Here is an 8190-nt window from a genome sequence, read left to right as displayed (position 1 = left end):
TGATTTCTTTTGAGCGTATCGTTTGATAATTGCACGACGATGCTGATAATTCAACTTGCTATAGTATTGTTTTTAAAGTCTCCAGCAATAAAGCTCAATGGTATAGAATTTAAAATCAAAGCTCACTTAGAGCTAACGCAATAAAGCTCGGCAGCAGCGATTCCCTCGCGAATGACAGTCGAGAAGGGCGAAAACTGGTGACAAAATTGCATATCAATTTCGCAGTCTTTTTGATGTGCCACTTTTACAGATTAACTTCATTTATATTGTAACTGTTTTTGCTACATTTATACACACCGGTACTCAATGTCGAATCGATACACACTCCCAAAGGAAGAAAAAAGACAAAAAGAGAAAAAAATGCTATAAGAAAATCAAAATTTTTCATTATTTATTTTAATTAACCTCAAATCATTTTGAAGTGTAGATACAGCTGTTTCAGAAATAAGTTACAGTAGCAATACAAACTTAAATTTTTTTTTAATGAATTAGCTTGTGTTTTTGCATTTTTTGATGTTACTTTTAATTTTGATCTTTTAAGTTTGATTTCTAGACGAAGTGATTATGTGGTTTCTTCATTGTTGGTTTCTGATGTTTTATAATTACCTGACTATTAGTGCCAATTTGAAAAGATTTTTTGTAGCTGTTTGATAATTCTTGGTTAAAAATAGTATTTTTAAACTATTTGCAAAAATTGAATTTTAACAAGAAATTTATTTTGCTAAATTTAGATTATTCAAGATAAAAACCTTTTAAAATAATTTGTTTTTTTTTTCATTCTATTTTCGGTATTTTTACCATGATGGTTTTTAATAAACAAAACAATTATTGTTTACCCACTGTAGTCAAAAAGTCCCAGTGCTAGGAACAATGTGCTTTTTTTCATTTTTTACTGTCAAATTCAAAATACTGCCAATTTTAATATTTGAAATAAATTTATTCTATATTACTAAAAGAAAAAATCGCATTTTGAACATTAGATAAATACCAAAATCCAAAAAATATTCAAAAAGTGTACTGATAAAAATAAAATAATGAAATAATAATATTTCTGTGTTGTGGAGTTTCTGAATAAAACGTTATAATAATAGTGTGCTCCTCGACTTTACCTCGTGAGATATTCTTTCTTTTCAGTAACGATTTTTAATAGAAAATCTGTACTCAAAATAATGGAGATTTTAGCAATTACGAAAATACCGATATAGAGTTATAGAGCCAATACAGGGTGTCCCACGTGAGATTTTCGGGTCTAATATTTCTGTTATTTGTCAACGATTTTTATGCAATTTAAAATGTAAATAACTTATAAGATGGATATTCAATTGGTATTAATAAAATTACCTCAGGTTAAAAAAATAATTTTACCTCATATTATCTCCACTTAAAATTACACGAAACTATTATATTGCTAAGCACTAAAAAATAGACCTCTACACAAAAAATTAACTAAACCACTCGTCTAAATCAGCAGAAATACGTCGATTAAGTTGTTAAAATTTTAACCTACTTTTGAAAGCATTTTATCAAAGTTAACTCTAAAACAATAGTTCTAAGTACCGTCTCTAAGTAACTGTGAAAACTTGTGGTAAATTAAGTTAGAACACCTTTAGAACTTTTAGAACCATTAATGCCAATGGTGGTACCTTCGAACATCTTTTGTTGTATTGAACTGGTTAATAATAAATGCAGTTCCTAAACTGCGTTATTAGCTTTTTGAAGTTAGAGAAACAATAAACGGTTGTCAATGTCATTGTCACCCAAAATTTGGTAATATTGTTCTTTTTATAGCCGCCCATGTTTTTCATCTTCAGCCACTTTTAATACAATTTTATTCTTTTTTCTTGAAAGCGGAACTTTTTTCAAAGAAAAAAATAACAGTGTGATATAAATTTTAAGTAATTTAGCATTTTTATAAGGCATGTTGATAGCAATGCGTTATTAATCTCTACCTACCAAATTCTCTACATTTTAAATTCCGTTAGAATCCGTTGGCAGATATAGAGATATTAGAATTCGAAAATCTTTGGTGGGACCCATTGTATAAAATGAATGTTTTCTGAGAAATGCATTGTATAATGTGTAGATAATTACTAAAGTAAGTTTTAAAATTGCTAAAGATGTTTCCGAGTTAAATAAAGTTTTGTAAAATGCTTACGTTTAGATTCTTTTTAAGTATTGTTTTTTAATTTTTTATTTCTTTTTTTTATAAGGTGCTCAAATCGTGCTATGTGCTATTACTGTGAGACATTTAACTTTGAAAGTAAACAGTTTGTAATGCGTCGTTCGGTCGTAATCCAAATGAATTTTCAATATTAAGTTTGATTTATAAATTGACGTAGCAGTCATTCAGTAGCAAGCATCTAGGGCCGGGGCGCGTCTGTGCCCGAGGTATGAATAATGAATAAAGTTATCGTTTAGTTCATATTTTTGATGGGGTACGGCAGAGCAAAATGAAATTTGCATTTGTAAGAGATATAGCGAGATCAAAGCCGGCCCACCCTCATCCCTGTTGTTCTTGTGTAACCCGCGGACTTTCGTCCTTCCCTCCTTTCGATCGGTCGATTTTTTTCCGTTAGCCGCAACAAAGTCTCGAATTCTCGCACAAACTCGATTGGGCTGCTTTGAGCACCCAACCGTCGGGGACCTGCACACTCCTGATGGACTGCTTGATTCTCGCAATCAAGACCGAATCCGATTTGTCGTCGTGTGCTGAATACACTTTTGATCACATAAGTAAATCGAGAAAACGAATTTGTTTGTGTCGCTACACTAGATTGGAGAGAATTGATTTACCAACTCTAGGAAGGATGATGCGGTTTACTCACTGACGCCTAACTAACTCCCGACGCAAATTACCTCCGCTAAATCAAATTGGCACACCAAAAGAAAATACACACTTCTATACACTATCTTTGAGTAATTTTACGATTAATCAAGAAAGTTATAATTGATCAGTTTCTAATTTGTTGTTTGTTTTGTTTATTAATTATTTTTTTCTTCTTCCTGGATCTTCTTGGTATGGAAACGATGAACAAAAACACGATTAGTCCGTCACACCAAACTTTTATTTAAAACACAACGCGTTTCAACCACAAAGTGGTCATCCTCAGGTGAGAATAAGAACTAATTATTTTTTTACAAATTAGCAGCTGTGTGGCCTTTTCTTGAATTATCTACCGGAATTCGGTCTTTGTGTGTTACTTGCTAAATCTCAATTAGTAATTAATTAGAGTTTTAGTGGCGGCGGGCATGCAATCCAAGCTCCTTCGCCCCCGCTTCCCTCTGTCTCTACACTTGATCATAAATTATGCACAAGCAGATATAAAAGTTAAGGGCGTTAAGTATTGGATTAACGAGCGCAGGCTGACGTAATTCGTATAATTGACGAGCCGTTTGTGGTGCATTTTTACCAATTAGCCGTTTGCTTTAGATGTTTACCCGATTATATTTGCATTTTAAATTGGGCATTGTACCTGCACTTTCGACATTAAACATTCAAGAATAAAATCGAATCATGTCGGACCTAATGGATATGCTTGCATTGTAAGTAATTACAGTCCGATTATTTAATTTTTTTAAAAAGAAATGAACGAATTTTACGGTAGATGTCAGAGTTGAAGGGTTAATTGGGAAAAAATTGAGGGAGAAGTACAGGTGAGAATCAAAGGGTAGCCGGTTTGGTGGAGGCGCCGGGGGAGTGGATGGATTCTTTTAATTATTTACACTGGGATCATGAATAAGAGGTTTATGGGTGCCGTTTTATGGAATGTGATGAGACTTTCACTCGCATTTGCCAGAATAGCCTGTTGTAAAATTATGAATTATAAAAATGTTACTAAAATTTTTTTTATACTCCTACATCAAAAGGCATTCAAAAATAAAGTATTTACAAGTGTTATTTATTGTCATTATTATTATTTTGATGGAGAAATAAATATAATTTCTATTTTAATAGACCAGTGAATACTTTTACCATTTTTTTTTTTAAATTTGATGTAATTAGACAAGTAGCCAATTGCAATTTTCCAGTAAATATTTGGTTGAATTTACCACCACACTGACGCATTTTGTTTTGTGGCGACCTCTGGTTGCTCAATATTGAATTTTTCGTTAGCGTTTGCTCAGCTTAGAGTTATCTGTATTGACTTTGGTGTACGTTTGGTTGCCTACGTCAAACACTTTTTGTTTTTCTCTTATAATAATCGAAAAAAACTCAAAATTAGCGCTATTTCGCGTCACATATCGTTAATTAAATAAATTATTGTTGGATGAATTTAATGAATCGTGCTAATTCGTGACGCGGTTTACGTCTGGCATTGTCGGAGCAAAACAAAGCCAATCTTGTCGCCAACAATTTCATTTCTTGCCAATTTCAGAATTAAGACTTGTACACATTTTTCCATCTTCGTAAAGCCGGACTGTGTCATGGCTGGCAATTATTGCTAATCGTGCTTCAATTTAACCAATGACTCGTAAATAATTATCGCAATGAATTAAAATATTAGTTTTATATCTTCATTGTTGGAGCTCATTTAAAATTTAAAGCAAAACTTGTGTTGTTATGTTTCTCTGTTGATATGCAAATATGCTGAAGAAGCTCGCATTTCATATTCAAGAATTGTAGAATTTGTAATATGCAGATGATTTTACACATCCGAACGCAACCTTTTGTAAATCGTCTGGTTATATTAAACGCCCACTGGTGTAAAACCGAGTGTTGCTTACTTAACTAAATTGACTTTGGCCTTCGATGGGTGCTCATGAATTTACAATGTAAATTCAGAAGCGAGTTATGAAGCCAATGATAAGGTTACTATTTATCACTCGCTCCGCCATTCATTCATTTAAAAATAAACACACAGAAACAATAAAAGGGTTTTATTCCTCGAGTGCATGCCTTGTCGCATAGACGATTTGTAAGTAGCAATAAATAACAATGAAGATGAGATGGCTCAATACAGATTTATTTATGCTAAGGTTAACAACCACGCAGTGGATATCTATTATTTTTTTAATTTAAGCAGAATTGCAGAAGATTCAATTCAATGATGTCATAAGGCTGATACATGTGACAGTTTTCTGCAAACAATGGCTGACCTAAATTAGCATTATTGAAGCGTTTGCCATGATCTACGACGATCACATGCTTTCTAAGAACAGTGACATTTAGTATTAGGCAAGGAAAAACACAAAAAATTCATCAATATTATAATAAAAAAAAGATTCAGATAGACATAGACGAACAATTCTGTTGCTAAATTAATGCTAAACAGTTTGGTAATAGGTGTTGTGTTTTATTATGTTGATTTTGCTAATAGTAGCTGAGATTTGAGGTAATGAAATTTAGTTTAAATCTTTAACAAAAAAAAATTATGCACAATTTTTACCTTTTCATATTTTTTTTCAATTTGAGCTGTTTTTGCTAATATTGACTATTTTTTTAACCACGTAGTAGATTTTGAAGAACTAATCTCAGAGTTTATTTATTTGTTTCCTATTTTTATTGGCGGAGTCTAAGAGGGTGCACCAAATACATATACATTTTTTTGGCAAATCAAACTTATAGTGTGAATTTATAGAAGCCGAATTAAATATTTGATTGCAATTAAATTTAATTCGTTACGTGATTGGTTGAATTTTGATGAACAACCAATCAATTTTCAGGATTTTGAAGTAAATCATGATTAACTTAATTTTGATTTTCCTAATTCATTTCCTGCAAACCCACCCCAAGTCTATTAGAAATGGTAAATATTTGAATAAGGTGTGAGTTAAATTATTTTCGCATTTTTTGTTCTCTACTATCACTTCTTAAAATTTCTGCACTTAAAAGGTAAAATCACCTTGTATACAAATTGAGTCACGTACCAGGTGAATAAAAAAGTACTTATTTTTTGGAAAAATTACTTGATGAATGACAAAGTACTATAAAAATGTGATGTTTTATCAAGAATAGAATTTTTTGAAATTTTCTTTTGTCTTTGAGTTCTACAAAAAATACATTATTTTTTTAAATAGGAACCCACTATAAAACCATTTTTCTCATGAAAGTTTAGATCTAGGGATTACAATTAGCTATTTATATTTAATTTTTTCAAAGAAAATTTTTTACATTAATTGACAGAAAATAATGGCATAACTCAAAAATAAAACAAAATTTCGTTTTCAAAATACATTACTTTAATTTATATTAATTATTATTTTTTGGAGGCAAATGATTTAAAAAAACAAACAACCGCTTGGTTCCCCACTTTATATTCACCCTGTCTATAATAAAGACCCTCACCGATTTTCAGACGTAACCCAAAACAAAATCCAAGCTATTTGTGAGAATGTATTTTGAGTTGCGTCTGATAATCGGTTAGGTCTTCATTATAAGTGAGTCACCCTATAGAGCTTTGGATTAAGAATTACAAGTATTTTTTTAGTAAAATTGGTTACATCAGAGAAAAATGAAACTTAGTCTTTCTACTTACTTGTGTATTTAATTATATAACGAAAATTTTCTCACATCATAAATAGCGCATTAACATTAGCAACTGAAATTTATTATTTACAGCGATTAGGCGGATTGTATACAGGAAAAACTGCCAAGAAGATAAATTGTTCAACATGTATTTTATTTCTTTTTAAAACGGATACTGCGTCGCAGGGGAAGAAAAATTTGCTTATTTTAAAAGAACAATTATTATTACTACCTATGAATTAGTATTTAACTACTACAAGTACGAATAATATACAATGATTTATGAAATTTTAAAATTTATAAAAAAAATTACTCATCTCGTTACGAAAAATCCGATTTTTACTGAAAAGAAAAGTTTAAAAAGTTAATCCCTGTAAGTTTGCTTTTTATGATGACTAAAAATCATCCTTTATGTGATATGCAACCTTCAATAAATCCGGAAAAAGTCAAATTTACATTAAAGAATTTAAGCGGTCTAATACTTTTAAACCGATTTACGAATTTAAATACTCTCCTCTACATATGTATTTTTTTAATCCAAATGTAAATCCTATTGTAAATCAGTCAGGTCATATCGCGGTCCCCGAACATAATTGTTGCAAATGTCGCAATCTCCAGTTGTCGTTTCGAAGAAATACGAAACCTAATCCAACATTTATAGTGTCCGTTGCTGTCACAGCCGAGAAAATAATTCAGATGGCTTACAAGAAGTGGTTAGATCGAATAACAACCTGTCGCGGTCGGCATTAATCAGTCATTGCCTGTTATTACGTGAGAGCATCAAACTCGGCTGCAAGCAATTCAACCCAACTTTTCAAATTAAAACTGTGTTTGTGTTCAGATTTCCTTGCACTATAACCTCTCCCAGCTACTAACAGACGTCTTTCATTATTAGATCTGACATGTCAGGAGTAGCTGGAAGGTTAATTATTGGCCGTGATTGTTTATTGGAAATTTTCGGGTTTTAATTACAAACAAATATGATTTTTTCAAGAACATTGGATTAAACTAGTTCACGGGATTTGAGGAGACTATTTGTTGAGAAGAGCTCAACGGGCGCGCAGGAAATACACCAAGTGCAGTGTGCAATAGTGGTGAAAAGTTGAGTAAGTTTTATTTTTTTTATTTTGAAGTGATTAAATTAATTTTGTTTACGTTCTCTATAGAACAATTATAAAAACTGCATATAATTATTCGCTGTATTTATTTTATTGCCGTTTTATCACATATAGTTAATTCTGAAAAGTATAATTTTGGTTCAAGGCTGATAAGTAAATTGCGGTTTATTTTGGCGAAACCACAACTATTATTAAAGTGAAAAGTTGTACCGAAATTATAAAAAAAAGCTCAAGTATAATAAATGCAGACAAATAAGGAGCAAAAGGTCGCGAAATGATCAACTCGGAGGATAATTGGTTTAAACCTCTCCAAGCATTTAACTTAATTGCATTATCTAATATTTTTCATGTAGGTTACCTGGAATTGGTAATTGAATTTATTATTACAAAACTAACCTTCGTCTGAAATGTTTACAATTTTGTTTGTTCTATTTATTTTACTTGCTTATTTTTAAATTCTAAGCCCAATTTATTTCCTCAAAAGTGACAAGTTAGTTATTCTTAGACTCGACCTCCAACTCTTGACCTGTTTAGTGGAAATTATTGTTAAATTGTATTTTTAAGTTGACCTCTCTTCACATTTTCGTATCCAATTATTTTTAACAT

This window comes from Tribolium madens, unplaced genomic scaffold (assembly GCF_015345945.1).
Source record: "Tribolium madens isolate multiple individuals breed KSU strain unplaced genomic scaffold, Tmad_KSU_1.1 Scaffold_1;HRSCAF=32;Tcas5.2_LG8, whole genome shotgun sequence".
Classification (NCBI taxonomy): Eukaryota; Metazoa; Arthropoda; class Insecta; order Coleoptera; family Tenebrionidae; genus Tribolium; species Tribolium madens.
This window is presented reverse-complemented; position numbering follows the sequence as displayed.